Below are 17,452 nucleotides of genomic sequence, written 5' to 3'. Positions count from 1 at the left end.
AATGTTTTAGAAATCACAAGAGAACCTGTGTCTTATTTTTAGCCTGATTTCAGATGCACTCACAATGCCTTCTGAGAACCTACAGATTTCTCTTGAGTCACCCAAATACTATTGCATCATTTGTGGTGAAAGAGACACAAGCTCCACCATCTTCCCAGGTTTCCATCTCAGTACTTTCTCCACACCATAACTTTAAAGCCAGAAACAGCCCTGGCTTTTGTATCAGAAATATATGTGTTCTCTGCATCAGAGTTGTGGACCAAAAGAGAAACATACCCAACAATAGTGATAGATTTTAAGTGATCTGAATGCTTGTTACCCTTGTTATTCTTTTGAAAGATAGAAAAGATGAGAGCTTAGAATGCCTTTTCCAAACCCCATGTTTCCTTATGAGCAAGTTACTTTGTTTGAATCCCATGCCTCCATGTTCTTCATTTGCTGAGCTTGGTTAGCAGTCTCTTCTCCCTGTGGGGCTGACTGAAGGGTCACCTGCCCCACCCGGCTTTCCTGTTCCCACCAGGGCAAGGCTGGCTCCCGTGATGTGCCCTTGGAAGATGCCTCCAGTCTTCTCAAACCTTTGCATCGTCTGATTGTTACTTTAGGTTTCTGTCTCCTCCAACACAGTCTTCATCTCCATTTTCCTTCTGTGCTGACACAGTGCCTGGCTTGGAGTAGCAGCCACAAAAATGTGTATTGATTTTCCAAATTGTGATCTTAATAGCTAGGTCCTCACCTTCGCAATTTTGAGAGCTCTTATTATAGACTCCCTTTGAGTTAGTTGTTGACCTTGGCTATTTACCAAAAGTGAGATTGTTGGATTATGGACATTCTATTTTTAATTTCATGAGGATCCCCCATACTGTTTTCCATAATGACTCTGCAGTGCTAAACTGCCCCCCCCCCCCCCAAAAAAAAGCCTTATGCCGAAGCTTTCTGCTTATTTGGGGGGAAATAAAATAAAAGGTTCAACATCCACCAAAAGGTGCCATAGATGAGATAAAAGAAAACATTCCAGTAATAAAGACACCAAATCATAAGTGGAGATTTTTACAGGAGATGATGAAAAGAATGCTCTTGGAAATCTTGGAGGAGCATAGAATTCGCTCTTAAACCATTACATCCAGATATAAACTAAGATGCGCTCAGATGTGAGAGATTGCAATACTAGCAGCTGCAGGCCCACCCCAGCGATGCCAAGCTACCAGCATGCTGTTCCTCAGGCTGGTGTCAGGAGGGATGCTTGGGAGGGCTCTCCCGGGATGAGATGGCCGAGCCCAGCATGCTCTGCACCACGGGCCATACTAGGTTCCTCACCCAGACTTTCCATTTGACTCTTGCAGCCACCCTAGGAGGAGATGTACATTGCCGTCCCCACTGTGTAGGTAAGGAGACTAAGGCCAGAGAGACAAACAGTAGTTGCAGGCCTCACAGCTCCTAGGTGAGTGGGGATTTCAACTCAGATTTTCCTGATTCCAGAGCCCACACGACTAACCACTACACAGACTCCTCCACAACCCTAGACTTCTGGAAACTAGCCTGATCCTAAACTCTGAAATCTGCAACCAAGGTTGATAAAGGATGTTGTTCTCTCCTTATGTGGAGTGAATCAAAACCCCCCCGGCCCACCTCAGAAATTACAGACAATCGGAGGAAGGCCAGGTTTCCTGCAGACACCAGGCCTCCGAGCCCACGGAAGGGAAGGCAGCACACGAGGACGTGGGTCCTGGCCTCAGCCCTGTTCCTGCCTCTTCCAGACATGAAGTCCTGCAGCCGGGCCATCTGTGCTCGAGTCCGTGCTCACTGCTGAAGTCCTGGGGTCTGGGTCCACGTGTGGCCCTTGGAGTCCTAGGTGGGCTTTGCCAGCGTGGCTAGAACCCAGCTGTATTTTTCCACCAGGACTCCTGCCCCGGGACCCCCTGCTATTACTACCTCCTGGGCGGCCATTCTGACAGCCCCATCCCCCTCCCCTCCAGCAGTCCTCCAGCTCCAGCCCTAAGAATCCCCATGTGCAAGGAAGACAGCGCAAGATTGCATGTGTATAGCTCGCTTCTCTGCTCACGAAGCCAAATTGAGAATTGAGTAGCATCATAGGTTTGTTATTGGGATCGAATGAGAGAACCCCTGCAAACACTTCGTCACAGTGCCTGGCACTGGTAAAGCCCCGTACGCGGCGGCTACTATTGCTGTTGAGCGCCGATGGGAGCTGGGTGAACCGAATTGACGGACGTGTGGCCTCAGACAGGTGGAGGCCGGCATGGGGCTCTGTGCTGCCCGCCTTCTAAAATGCAAAAGACCGACGACGAAGTCCGTTACATGTCACTAATCAAGTCAGGAAGTGACCAGGGCACCAGTCTCTACGTGGTCAGTTCATGAAGACACTGCTTTTGAATGTTAAGAAGGTTGCCTCAATCCCGGCTTCCAGCCGCATGGGGAGGCGCTCCCAGCCCACCGTGGCTGCCTGGGCCCTGCCCTTTCCTGCCTTCTCCGAAGAACTCCACTCGGAGATTGTGCCCGACTCCCCGCCAAGCCGGAGTCCGGCTGAGAACCGTGATGATGCGGCTCAGGGACAGAGCTGCATCATATGGATTCTGATTTACCGACGCCTGGCTGGCATGAGTTGTGACTATGGGGCTGGCTCTAGAGCAGACCCTCTGTGGTCCTGGCCCTCCCTCTCTGAGGGCCCGTCCTTGAGCTCTGACTGTGTCCAGGCTCCCCTTTCCACTTCATCCAGTGCCACCATGGCCCTGAAGTGGCTGTCTGTCCCCTTTAAGGCACCCCTCCCCCCCCCATCATCCCTTTAACATTTCTAGGAATTCTGGTCTTCAAGACTTTCTTCCCACCAGTGGTGGGAACTTTTGAGCCACGCCCACAGCGTCAGTCACCTTCTGTAAACCAGCAAGGACGCCCAGATCTGTGGCCCTGAGCTCACATTTCCAATTTCATTTGGGCATTCACACCTGAATATCCCCAAGGCCCCTCTGACCCCACATGCCCAAGAGCGGCGGTTCTCAACCTGTGGGTCGTGACCCCTTTGGGGGTCGAACGGCCCTTTCACAGGGGTCGCCTAAGACCATCGGAAAACACATAGATAATTACATATTGTTTTTGTGATTAATCACTATGCTTTAATTATGTTCAATTTGTAACAATGAAAATACATGCTGCATATCAGATATTTACATTACGATTCATAGCAGTAGCAACATTACAGTTATGAGGTAGCAACGAAAATAATTTTATGGTTGGGGGTCACCACAACATGAGGAACTCTATTAAAGAGTCGCGGCATTAGGAAGGTTGAGAACCACTGCCCTAGAGGAAAAGTCAATAACTTTTCCCTACATTCACCCTCCCCAAACCAGCTTCTTCTGGTGGCATAGCAACCTCCCCAAACCTGCTTCCTATGTTGGCATAGCAACCAGGCCTAGTGTTCTCCCCCTCAGCCTTCACAGCTCACTTTTGATATTCAGTTAGCAAATTCTCTTTATTCTGTCTGCAAAACTTCTTAATTCCTGCCTTCTTCATCCCACTGCTACTAACTTAAAAGACCTCTGTTAGTGTTCTTTTTCCCTCTAGGATTGCCTTTCTTCCATCCAGGGAGCCCTTTGCTGACAATCACCTGCCATGTGCTGGGCTCTCTGCTAAATGCTTTCCATGAGTTATCCCATTTAGTCCTGTGACAATTTTGGATGTTGGTGTAATTGCTCCCAGTTTACAGATGAGAAAATGGAGGCTCCAAGAGACCAAGTTCCAGATGCCACTTATAAGTAACAAAGTCTGGATTTCCACCTGGATGGCTGACTGGGCCAGCACCTGGGCTTCCCTCCCTCCCCCCTCTGCCCTCGCCCCCCCTCCCCCCTCCTGCCACATTCTGCTGCTTATGAGACACTGTCTTTGGTTTTCAGTTGTATAAAGAACATCTTCACTTGCTAATTTATCACTCATCAGGTTGTAGAAAATTGTCATTCTCCACATGTTCTTCCCCCGCCCCCCAAATGATCAATTTCTTCAATGAAAACCTGCTTTGTTTACTCTGTAACCCCAATAACTGACAGGATGCTTGCCTGATAGTAGGAACCTCAATAAATGCTTATGGAACAATGGGTTAACCCTTAAGGCCCGCCAGGTTGTTTGGCTCATTTTGGAAGACAGATGTCTTCAGATTATGAAACACCGTTTTTAGAAAGTGGCATGTGACTCTCAGTTATCACTCTGGGAATAGGAATCATCATATTATCTATGGATGCTCCTAAAATGAATTTTTTTAAATGAAAACAATCAGTAAAAATAATGACAATTTTGACCCCAGAGTAATTGAGACTCTTGTGTGGTCTTCACTTTGGGAGCCATCTCTTTGGCTGAAATGCATGTGCAAAGGTCCTGAGGTCAGGGTCAGGCACCCAGCCTGGGAGGAGCATGTGCCTTTTGGACCCAGCCCAGTCAAACAGGCCCCTGCTTCTATGCCCGTCATCTGCCTTCCATTTCCCATTTCTCCTGAACACAAATTCTGGAGCATTAACCTCTCAGTCCCAAATGCTAAGTTAGGATCCAACCAAAACTCAACTGGCTGAGGCGAACACATGGGCAGATCCAAGACAGAATGCTGGGCCAGGCACAGGGAGGCCCGGGCAGGCCAGTTATTGTAAAGAGAGTCTTACATCAGGGCCTTTTACCTCTGGGTCACAGGTTCAAATCCAGCAAGGCCTGGCCTGACAGAAAATCATTACGGGCTCTGTGTCAGGCTGCCTGAGAGATGGAAAATAAATCCCTGTCTCCATCCAGCAGGCAAGTGTCCACATCGCGCTTGGCACTAAGCCGCTCTCGACTCTGTGGAGACAGAGTAGAAGTCATGCGACAGTTGCCCGGGTCCCCGAGGTCAGGCGAGCCTGCATGTCAGCATTGTCTATGTGGGGTCTGACAGCTCCCTCGTCGCACCCGTTCAGTGGCACTTTATTAATCTGGTGGCCGGGTTTTTCTTTGAAGACATTGTTTAACAAGTAGTTTGAAATAATGGAACAACTGGAAGGAAAAATATCTGATTCTGCAGCATCAAAAAAGAGTGGCCAAGATCACAATACAGAAATATCTAAATTTTTTTCCTTGGCAGAGTTGGGCCGGGCAGGGCCTGGCCAGGCTACTACGTACATCCGGGGGGGGGGGGGCGGGGGGGGGGGCTTCTGGGCGGGGCCAGGCAGGGCACAGCTGTTGCACAAAGCTCTCTGGGGGACAACTCCCTCTAGAGCAGTGGCTCTCAACCTTCTGGCCTTTTAAATACAGTTCCTTATGTTGTGACCCAACCATAAAATTATTTTCGTTGCTACTTCATAACTGTAATGTTGCTACTGTTATGAATCATAATGTAAATATCTGATATGCAGGATGGTCTTAGGCGACCCCTGTGAAAGGGTCGTTCGACCGCCAAAGGGGTCGCGACCCACAGGTTGAGAAATGCTGCTCTAGAGTATTTTATTTGTGTCTCACTTCGCCCTCTTAGAACCATCTAAGCCACCCGTCTAGAGGCTTTGCAAGCTTAGAAAGACCTTTTCCCCTTCCTGTGCACAGACAGGCCCTCCCAACCCCTCAGGGGTGTCCACCAAACATCCACAAGCGGGGTCTTCCTCACCCGCCCGCCCTGGAGGGTCTGGCACAGGCAGAGGGGCGGCGTGATCTCACAGCACTGTGCACACGCAATGGTGGAGAGCTTCATCCTCAAAGGTGTCCTCTGTGCCCCTCCTCCCGGGGGTGGCTGCAGAGTCCCCTCCCCCATCCTGTGTCACTCAAGAAGCCCCCAGTCCTCCCAACACTCCATGGCTCTGGACAAATCAAGCCCACTGGTTGGTGTGGCTCCCTCCTCAGCGAGCGTGCTGTCTGGGGTTCCCTAGGTCAGCGTGGGGCTGACGTTGGCCCTGCTGTTGATGGAATCCAGCCAAATCACAACGGATTGGCCGGCCCTCTAGACTCCAGAGTATCAGAGAGGAGTCCCACGACTCCAGCGTTCACCTGGCTCGTGGGCACCTGGCCAAGGTGTGTGGAGGGACCTGCTGAGCCAGGCCAGGAGCACAGAAGCGGAGAGCACGCCTCCATATTGCTGTCCCGGGAAACCTCTTCCTCCTCCTTTCTCTGGCCCCTCCAGCCCTGCTCAGTTTGGAGCGGGGTCTCACTTCTCATTTGGTTGAACTGGGGAGAAGCCCAGCGCTCAGGGCCTCCTGCATCGAGCCAGAGCCTCTGCTCCCGCCTTCCTCACTTCCCCAATCCTCTCCCCCCTCCTCTGAGTTCCCTAAGCAGAAAGAAGCCCCCCGATTCTCCATTTGCATGTTTCTTCCCGCTCTCACTCTGTGAGGCACATGGGCTGTTAAACAGAGACAACTGGGATCCTCTCTGCTACTGTTCCCATAAACCAGCAGCTTCATGCAGAAGCCCCGCTGCATCTGGACTGGGGGGCGGAGGGGGAGGGGGTTGCCATGTGCATAGTCCCCCTGACAGTGACCTGAGCCCCTCTCCCTGACACACTGCACGGAGCAGGGTCCTAAAGCCGTGTCCCTGTGCATGCACGCGTCCACCTGTGTGTCTAGTTATAGAGTCATACTTGCTCCCAGAAAGGTTGGGAGTGGAGCAGAATGAAAAGGAGGAGCTGCCGCGGGCACTAGGAGAAGCACTGCTCTGAGCCCTGTGCTGCCTGCCTCCCCGACATTCTCTGCTGCCCTGGGTCTCAGCCACAGGCGCCCCTTCAGAGTCCCTAGGGTCGCCTTGCTTCTCCCAGAGTCCCCAGGGCTTCTATGAAATGCAGCCTCTAGGTCCCCCCAGTGCACGCCCCTGGGCAGAGAGGCACCATCTGAGGACTGCCTTGCTGCCCATAATGGGGAAGAGTCAAGGTCAGCATGGAGGAATGGCCCCCAAAAAGACGGGACGGAAGTCTGCCTGACAGGCTGAGCCTGAAGGAAGCAGCTGTGGTCCGGTCCCTGGACTAGCCCTGATCTCCAGAAAGTGGGACGCCCGGGGAAAGAGCGCCCCCTGCTGGCCCAGCCCGAGCAGCATGTAGGCAAAGGGAGCCGCTACCTGTGTGCCCTGGGCTTCCTCTCCAGCTGTGCTGAGGGAAGAACGAGGGTGCGTCCAAGTGATGGCAAAGGGCTCGCTTGCCTGGACGTCTAGAGAGGTTGTTTGTGCTGAGCCTGGTACACGGCAGATGCTCAATGAAACATTATGGAAGAGCCCGGCCGGCGTGGCTCGGTGGTTGAGCATTGACCTGTAAACAGAAGGTCATGGTTCGATTCCAGGTCAGGGCACATGAACAGGTTGTGGGCTCGATCCCCGGTGGGGGGCATGCAGGATGCAGCCAATCGATGATTCCCTCTCATCATTGATGTTTCTATCTCTTCCTCTCTGAAATCAATAAAAATATATTTTTAAAAAACACATTATGGAAGAAAGTGACCTTCTCCCGTGGCCCTGCCACTGCTGTGGGGACACCTCCTCTGAAACGGGGTGGGGATGACCTCATCCAGCTGCTTCCAGGATGAGATGAGGTCAGAAGAGTGAATGATGTCAACCCGACAGGGTGAGACAAATGTCTCGATGGAGAGTCGAGTGCTGTGTGTCAAATATGCCTCGGATATAAGGATTTATTAGTTAAAAGGCAGTTCTCATTTATCCCTTGACAGTCTTCTATTCATTGAATAAGAAATCCAAGTTATAGCCCTAACGGTTAGGCCCGCCCTAACAGGTTTGGCTCAGTGGATAGAGTGTCAGCCTGCGGACTCAATGGTCCCAGGTTCGATTCCGGTCAAAGGCATGTACCTTGGTTGCGGGCACATCCCCAGTAGGAGGTGTGCAGGAGGCAGCTGGTCGATGTTTCTCTCTCATCGATGTTTCTAACTCTCTATTCCTCTCCCTTCCTCTCTGTAAAAAAATCAATAAAATATATTTTTAAAAAAGAGAAAGAAATCCAAGTTATAGAATACCTCTCCCCCCCCCCCCCCCCGCCCCCGCCCCCACACACACCCCCACCACCAGTGGAACTCAATAGAACCATTTTCTTTTTGGGTGGAAAAAAATTTGTTTTTCTAAATTGGGCTGTGAGGCTGCTCACTGCCCTGGACAGCCCTGGCTACACAAAATGCGCAGGGCATCCTTCCAGCAGCGAGTCCGGGTCTTATTTACACTTATTTACATATCGAGCGAGATCTCCATGGCAGCCTGCCCGGAAGCCCTATTTTTAATTGTTTGCTGCCCCAGCTGCCCCTCTGACCCTTCCTGGCACTCTTCTGAGGATTTCCGGCCAGTGCTGGCTTGGTAGGGAAGGGCAGAAGATGAGACTCCTTGGAGGGGATTTCAGCAAAGACTGGACTCAAACCAGAGGCCCCCAAATTCGGCACCTCCTCGCCCTGTTCCAAGGTGGTGATCCTGGGGGCCCAGGGCTGGCTCCCTGGGGAGCAGAAGGGATTTGGGCTCCGGCCAGTGGGCCAGCCTCACAGCTTGGCCAGCTGCATCCCATGTGGACAAAAGGGCAGGGAAGAGGGAAGCAGCTGCCTGTATGCTCTCGGCTTCCTCTCGAGCTGTGCTTCTGGAGGAATTCGGAATAGTTCCAAGTGAAGGCAAGGGCTTGCCCTGAAATTTGGACAGGCTGGGTTTTTTTGGGGGGGGGTCCCCCCCCCCCCGTCCTTTTTAAAAGCAGCATTTCCTAGACAGAGCAATAAAATATAGATTTATAAATATTTTCCAAGAGTGCCCTCTAGTGGAAATCCAAAGGAAGTCACACGGCTCACAAGTGTCTTGGATCCCACACTTGTGAATAAAAATAAAACACAATCGAGCGAGACCTCCTTCACACGTGACCTGAAAGCATATCGTATTTCTTTCCACAAGTCCATAAAATGTCACGTTGCCTTCGCGGGAGATGGAGCCTGCCTTCAGGCTTTAAAAGGAAATCTCGCTCTACTTTTGGAACTGGAAATCGTAATGTTATATGTGCGGTATTTTGAACACTAAGTGCAGGGACGTGTGCGGGGTGGGACGGTGGAGGAGACTCGCTGATTGTATTCCTAGGCCGAGCGCGTGTTGCTGGCCCAGGGCTTTTATTTTGGCTGCAGAGGGAGCCAAGGCTGTAACGGTGTCCAGCCAGCCCCAAAGGCCACACACACTGCTGGGCTTTTACCTCGGAGGATGTGGGACAATGAGTCATTTGTGCCTCTTCCTGGTTCGCCCTGGCCAAGGTCAGCTTTCCCACTGGAACCCGGCAGCTTGGCGCAGAGCCGGGGCCGTCTGGAGCCTTTCGGGGCTGCAGAGCCGGGAGGGTGTGGCCCCACCGCACTCCCCCCAGAGGACCCCAGTTCAGGCCTCAAGGCCGCCCTTGTCCACGTCATAAAACCGCAGTCACTCTGCTCGGTTAGCATGAGGGGCCGCCTGGCGGAGGCCTGGGGAAATCGCCCTGAATACAGGCTCCTGGGCAGAATTCTGTGACCAGGAAAGTCAAAGGGCTTCAGACCCTTCTCACTCTTTCTGGCAAGTTTTCCCAAAAAAACGATGACATTTTACCTGGTTGCTGGTTGGATTCCAAATCATCGCTACACTCGTAGCAATAAAACAGCTGCCATTCACTTACTTCTCCAACAAGAGCGCGCACTCGGCACCAGGCACTGTCCTAGACTGACCACCCAGACAGACAAGGACCTGACCTCATGCAAACTGAATTCTGGCGTGGAGATCGGTGATATGCAAGCAAGTGTGCGATGTGGAGACTACGGAGGAAAACTAGCAGAGGGTAATGAATCATAGCAAGGGGATGTCTGCCTGGATGCCGCGCCTGAGAAGGTCTCTCCGAGGTTGCACGTAAGCACCCATTTTGCGCCCGGTATTTCCTGTGTGAGGGGTTGAGAACGCAAAGGTAAAGGAAATGCAGTCTGCACCTCCGAAGAGCCCGGTGCCCAAAGGTGAAATAATAACTTCCCATGATTTCAAACAGCTGAGCCCTAAGAGCTACCGCTCACACAAACCTGCCACGTAAGCCGTGTCGTCCCCACTTCACAGCTGTGAAAACTGAGCTTAGTGCCGGGAGAGCACTTGCCAAAACTGGCAGAGTTCATGGCCAAGGTTAGAACCAAGGGAAATACACTCCTAAATGTTTTTTTTCTCTTCCTATGCCATGTTGCTTGGTGGAAATGGGAATAAACAGGGAAATCTCAGCATCTCTGTCAGCTCAAAGGTCTCTCCCCGGCACACGGCACCGTCTCGGGTGGGTGGACCGTACGCAGCTCCACCTGCCCCTCAGCACCGGCTCGCGTAGAGGAGGGACCAGCTCAGCGCCTGGTCACACCTGCAGTCACGCGTGTCGCGTCACTGGCTCTGGGCGGTGGCACGCGAGTGTGCGGTAGACTTCAGATCCTCTCACCCGGAAGTGATGCTGATGCGATGCTTCTCCACCACACTAACTCGGTGGAGTTACGTCTAAGTCCACACCCAGGGCTTCTCCTCGGTCTCCCTTCACCAGGCCCCTCTCATCCAGCAGCCAAAGGGACAGGGCTCCTGACTGTGGGAAGAGGTCGCCCTCCTTGTATGCAAAACTCATCACTGACCCTGAGCAGGACAGGAAGGAAGGAGAGGCCGCCAGGAGTGACCCCTGACTACCCCTCGGCTGCGGGTGGGGAAAGATAACAGCCCGCAGCGGGCTGCATGGGGACCGCAGTGCGATGGCCGCGCCTCACCTCGGAAAGCCCTGTTGTCCCACCGGCTCTCCCGGGAGAACAGAGGAGGACAATGGGTCAACTCAGTGGGCCATAGGATTGCTGATTTGGTGTCAACTAAGCAACCCAGACCCAGAGAAAATGGGTTGCTGGGGGCGGGGGGCGGGGGGGGGGGTGGGGGGGGGGCGTTCAACCTGCCTTCCAGCCCCGGGACTACAGGGAAGGGGGACAGAGGTGCCAGTAAGGAGTGACATGAGCTGGGGGGCTTGCTCTGGTCTGAGCACACCTGGGGCTTCCGTCAAAGGCAGGTTCCTTTTGAGAAAGGACCCCTGATGCCTGGGAGAGAGGGGAGTGATGGCCTGGAGAGAGGGGCTGGAGGGATCATCTTCAGCTTAGCGCTGGCCCTAGCGCCCAGCTTTGAGATCAGAGGACATCAGGGGCCCGGGCACACTCCTCACTCCTCAGAGGCAGGGACCCAGCCTTCCTCCCTGTCCTCCGCCCTCCACACACTCCACACACGTCCCGTCCTGTCGTGTGGCAGGCGGACGAGTGTGCAGGTCAGCGATCTGAATGAATCCGGGCTCCAGTGAAGTCTCCAGCTTCCGATGTGTTTTGTTGAGCCCTTTCCGTCTGAGCCCTCCCTCTGTCTTCCTTCAGTCCTTGATGGAAGGACAGACTCTCATCTTCCAGGTGGGCATTGACCAGCCTCAGAGAGGGCTGGAGGTCAGTCACAGGGGCCTTTTCCAGGGCAGAGCTCCGCCGTGGAGGGCTCCCTGCGGCCTCCCGGGCTCCTCCATGGAGACAGTGCTGGTTCCACGGGTGGCCTCCGCTTGTCCCCAGAGAACCTGGAGCAGGTGCGCGTCTGTTGGTGCTGGGACAGGGAGGGCACAGCTGGACCCGACAACACGGCTCTCGGGGGCCTGGGCGGTAAGCCCCGCCCGGAGGCCGTCGGCGTCCTCAGAGTATGCAGACCTGCATCTATTGGAGACGCCTCGCGTCACCCCTCTCCTTCCAGGTGGTAAATCTACATTCCGTTTCTCCTTTGAGCCACGCACTGTGCGGGATGCCAGGGGACAGAGGAGGAAACAAACACACAAGATTCTCTACCTTGTGGAGTTTATCTTCGTCAGAATCTAGAGCCGTAGGTCCCAGCTCGAGCAACACGTGAGTCACCTGGACTGCGTTCGAAGCCGTGGATGTGGGCCCCCCTCCCAAGAAGTGTCCTTGGATGGGGCTGGGAGCCGGATGTCCGTGCTCACAGCTGAAGGATGGGGGCTGGGTGAGAGGGGCTCTGAGGGGCTTCAGAGAAGCTGCTGGTCTCCCCAATGGAGCTGGGAACCCATGTCCCACCTCCAGACCTTTCCCCGAGGCCCAGGCCGGGGAGGAAGAGGGGAAGTACGCTGCTTGCTTTCTGTTTCCCCCGGAATTTCACTCCAGCTTTGGATTTTGCTTTTATTCCTTAGTTTCCCATCGGGAGTCTTCTGAAAGTTGGACTGCCAATTCGGATCAATTTCAGAGGTGCCCAGCCTGCATCTTCTATCACCCGGGGCTACGGATCTTCTGCCCCCACACCCCCTACCCGGCTTGCCCCTTCGCATTGGCTTCCTGTTCTTTGTTGCTGGGTTCCAAGCTCTCTTTGTCTCCACCTCCTGGATCCGGTAGCCTGCTCAGTCTTCTTCGTGGACCTGATCCCCTGATCACAGCAGTGACCCAGGAGCGCGAAGAAAGGACCGTTCCCCTCCTATCCCTTCTTCTCTCAGCTCAGGCATATCCCTTTTTCCAATCCTTCTCACCATTTTTCATGCCCAGGTCACCTCTCCTCCTGCCCCAACTCCACTCTTTGAGCTCCTCTAGACCTCCGGAGGAGAGAGAAGGCAGCCTGTCACTAGGTATCTGGGGGTGAAATCTGACACGGGGGTGCTCTCACCGTCACCACACACGCCTGGATGCGCCCCCATTCACAAACATTAAAGAGAAAGAACAAACTTTGTTTTGCTTTCTAGAGGGTCTGAGCCAGTCGGGGATTCCGCTTCATCAGAGGGCGAGGGCTTACACATGCCCCACAAATAACAATAATAATAATAATAATAATAGAACTAATGCGTGTGCTGCATTTGGAGCTTGAAATGATCAGTGACATTTCCTCGGATAAGGTTAAACATCCCGGCAACGGGGGCTGCACATTTGCATAATAAAGATCAGAAGCCACTGCCTCCTACATCTCCCTGGGCACCAGCCGACCAGTGTCCTTGGCTCAGGACACAACTTCCTAATGTGCGTCCGTGCCCGGTCCCAGGCAGTGATTCTCCTCTTTGGCTTGCGTGTGAAATGTCAGGGTTTCCTCTTTTTTTCGTCTCAGAGAACAACAAATTAGGCTTCCCAGTGAGAAGGTGCCGTCTGTAACGGAGAATACAATCTGAACGCGCAGAGGCCGCACCGGTGACCCCTGGCGCTGACCTGGCAAGCCCGAGTCCATTGTTCCCGCCCATCAGTGGATAGGAAAACATCACTTTAGACGTAATCATTAATCATTAGTCAAAATGGATATCCCCGTTGGTTCCTCGCCTCTCAGGCAACCCTGCCTAGCCAGACAATAAATCAGGAAAATACGTTTCTTCATAGCCAATGGAATGTATTTCCAGACAGCCTCTTTGCTATATGAAGTAACACAACACTTTGCAGAAACCGTCCATCACCCGCGGATGGGAAGAATCTCCCAGGATGCTGTTGTAAGGACAGGAGAGGGCAGAGCCCAGAGGAAGGGAGACAGCGAGTTCAAGCCGGTGGCTGTAAACCAAACAAACATCTCCTCACAGCGGTGGCTCTACGTCAGGGGACAAGGACAGCCAGCCCCTGCCCGTCTGGACCCATGGGTTCCTTTCCCCTTCTCGAGATCTTCTCCCCAGCTGGCAGGTCATGCCCTGGCCTGGCCACCGTGAGCACCAGTCCCCGAAGTCCATCCTGGTCCTTGTTCTAATGTGGATTCATTTCTCCAGGCCATTTCTCTGCTTGCTCCTGGCTCTCTTTGGATCCACTGAAATGTTTACAGCCCCCAAATGCTCCCAGAAGATAAGTGATTCACCGAGGACGGTGGGAAGAGAAGTGGACTGGCCCGTCTAGAGGGGAGGAAGGAACTGAGGACTCCCCTAGACCCTAACTCCTTGAGGGTGACCTCCGGGGGCGTGTTCTTTGCCCCTCCCCACCTCACCCCCACCCCACTGTGAAAGGGAGGTGCTGTCTATGGTTTCCAATCTGTGCTCGCTGGAGCCCTAAATTCCTGAGGCAGCGCCTCAGGGGGAAGTGTGAGGAAGGATAGGGAAGGGGGAGGGAGGGGGGGCCGCCTCAAAGGTCCACTAGAGCAGCCAGTTTTTATATGTGCTGGGGATACAGCTGAGGACAAAACTCAGTCTCTGGCCCTAGCTGGTTTGCTCAGTGGATAGAGCTTCGGCCTGTGGACTGAAGGGTCCCAGGTTCAATTCCCCTCAAGGGCACATTCCTGGGTTGCGGGCTCGATCCCTAGTAGGGGGCGTGCAGGAGGCAGCCGATCAATGATTCTCTCTCATCATTGATGTTTCTATCTCTCTCTCCCTCTCCCTTCCTCTCTGAAATCAATAAAAATATATATTAAATTTTTTTTAAAAAAAAACAAACAACCCTCAGTCTCTGCCTTTACATGGCATCCTAGTCAGGGGAGGCAGAACAGAATAAAAAATACAAATAAATGCATAAGACCCGCTAGGTAAGAAGCATGATACATCTAAAGCGGGAGGGGCACTGAGAGTGGGAGGAGGTTCCTGTGGCCGGAGAAGCCTCTCTGATGAGGCAGCACCGGGACAAAGTTATGAAGGCTGTGCACATCTGGGGGCTGTGCACATCTGGGGGCTGGGGTTCCAGACAAAACACAGCCAGAGTCTGTGAGCTGAATGGGGCTGCACAGCATTTGTGGAGCCTTCACGGGGCGCTGAGAATGTTTGGGAGCCTCGAAGGTGGTGAGAGCCGGGTCAGCCAAACGAGGTGCTCAGATTTCCTTCTGAGAGATGGAAAGCCATTAGAGAAGTCAGAGGCAGTGTGGCATAAACAGATTTATGGTAAAAGCAAAAAAAAATAAATAAAAAAGCACCAAAATGCATTTGGCAGGCTTCAGGTGTCCTGGCCGCTCCACCATCACTGTCAATGGAGCAAAGTCTCCAATGTCCTTTTTGTGCATTTAAAGGACAGAAGAAACAGACAAAACGTCCTCTTTCTTTGCATCATAAAGGCCCTCCTGATAGTCTAAACGGAGGCTGCTGGGGCTGGTTTCGCAGCTCCCCGTGGCCATTTGGAGCAGAGTTCTGAATATTCTAAGACTGGGAAAAAGTTCTCAGGTTTAATAAAACAAATTAATGCAAATTCCTTTCACTCGAATAACAGGAGTTCCTTGCCGCACACCACTTTCAGGAGAGGGGAGCTGCATTTCCGAAAGGCCAGCATCGCTGATTAATACCGGAAGTCCAAGGCCGGGAGAGGGTCGCTGTCTGTAACTTGCTCATAAGCTGCTAGCCTTTCCCACGCGACTTTGCAAAGTAAACGCGACACTTGTTTAAATATTTACCAGCCTGTTGACCCACTTTTGTTGTTGTTGTTAATTAGAATTTTTTGAGAAGAAAACAAACATCGTAACAGCAAATTAATCCAGACAGCCTCAGACAGTGAGACCGCTCAGCCCGGCTACAGTTAAGCATGAAGTCAAGATTATAGTATCCAAGGGGAGACATTAATTAGAAATATCAAAGACAGGCTCTGAATGCAAAGGAGGTGAAGGCCCACGCCTGCCCCCAATCTGTGGCTGTTAAATTAACAATGGAGGTGAAAACATTGTTTAGAATATAAAGAGTCTTCAGCAACTGTTTTTCGGTTATTTTTCCTTAATCGTGTGGTCAGCCCCAAACCTCCTTCTCCTACAAGAAGTGGTTGGCTGAGCAATCCTGTAGCTGTTCCTACAAAACAAAACAAAAAAGCTATTTTTAAGATGTTGCGTTGGAGTCCTTTGCCTTTGTAAAACTTTTAATGGCTTTGTGCTTTAGTAGGCCCCTTCAGGTTAAATTAACAGCATCCTGCATGCTCCCCTCTGGGCCTCTGAGGCCAGGCTGAGACCTTCAGGATCCCAGGAACAGAGGGTTTTATGTCTGCTGATGCAGGCCTGTGGACTCCAGCTGCCCTTGCCAAAAAGAGAGTTTACTCAGAAAGTCTCAGCAAAAATGCCCGGCCCCCAGCAGGAACTGTTGCCCGTGGCGACCATGATGACTCAGGGCAGCCTGCACGCCTTGGTTTGCTGGGCTGCGGAAGAAGGGACCGCAGGGGTGGAGGTTGTCATGGGAAGGGAGTAACGTTTGCTTGGTGGTCACAGAATTTCTCTAAATGGACTAGGCTTAGAGCCGTGTCGCAGCTGCAGGAGGAGGTTGTTCACCGTGGATGTCCGTTGCAGTTAGTCCTGGACAGCTAAGTGCTGAGCGTGAATTTCTTCTATCCAGCAGCCGCAAGGGGTAAATAATTTTGCGATCCGCCTTTCTCTGACAAGGAGGCTCAGGCTCCAAGTCGTCCGGCCAACTCTTCTGTGTCACTTGACTCTTTTGCCGAGCTGAAGTGCCCAGCAGGAGGGGAAATGCCCACCTGAGCCTGAAGCCTGGAGAGTTTCTTCACCCACTTTGATGCTTTGCAGGGAAGGTGACCCAGGGCGTCTCCCAGGTGAACAGTCTTTCCTTCCGCTCTCATGTAAGCCCCGTGGCAGGCCGGCAGTCCAACGAGAGAGGCAGTGAGTTAGAGAGAGCTTCACATCCCTTGCCACTTCTTCCATCAAAAAGTGAAATTGGCCCTGACCAGTTGCTCTGTGGTTAGAGTGTCGGCCTGAGGACTGAGGGGCCTCGGGTTCAATTCCAGCCAAGGGCACGTACCTCAGCTGCAGGCTCGATCCCCGGCTCCAGTTGGGGCAAGTGTAGGAGGCAACCAGTTGATGTGGCTCTCTCACATTGATCTTTCTCTCTCTCTGTCTCTCCTCCTCCCTTCCACTCTGTCTAAAAATCAATGGAAGCCTTTGTCAGTTTGGCTCAGTGGATCGAGCATTGGCCTGTGGACTGAAGGATCCTGGGTTTGATTCCGGTCAAGAGCACGTGCCCGGGTTGCAGGCTTGATCCCCAGTGTGGAGCCTGCCGAAGGCAGCCAGTCAACGATTCTCTCTCATCATTGATGTTTCTCTCTCTTCCTCTCCCTTCCTCTCTGAAATAAATTAAAAAATATAAAATAAATAAATAAAAAATAAAAATCAATGGAAACAATATCTTCCGGTGAGGATTAACAATGTGAGGGGAGCACATTCAAGGTTTATATTGGAACCTGTCGTTTTGACCCTCCGTAGTGTCTATGGGACTCTGGCTACACCAAGATGACCTTCCTGAAGTCACCAGTGCACTTGGGTGCACTCCGTGCATGATGCTCTCTTCCTAACACCCCCTGAGACCCCCTCTCCCCCCCACCCCCCTAGGCTGTTCTCTGAACTGTGCTGGCCTCGTTTTTTGTCCAGCCTGACCTTTGGCAAAAGGTAATACATCTGCTCACTGTTGGGCTATGTGAGCCTCTCGTCAAGTGTAAATGGATGGGCGGTCTCAGATCCATTTTCACCTGATGAAGAGCTGACTTTATGGCCTCGTGTTCTGTGTGTGTTTTCCCACAGATGTGTTTAATCAAGCCCTCATGCTCTCTTTACTTCCAATCGATTTCCATGCGGGTCTGCCGGACCTCTG

Source organism: Myotis yumanensis, unplaced genomic scaffold, assembly GCF_028538775.1.
Source record: "Myotis yumanensis isolate MYYU_CA2020_CCGP unplaced genomic scaffold, mMyoYum1.0.hap1 SCAF_5, whole genome shotgun sequence".
In the NCBI taxonomy this organism is placed as follows: Eukaryota; Metazoa; Chordata; class Mammalia; order Chiroptera; family Vespertilionidae; genus Myotis; species Myotis yumanensis.
The sequence above is the reverse complement of the archived record's forward strand: the minus strand, read 5'-3'. Positions refer to the sequence as shown.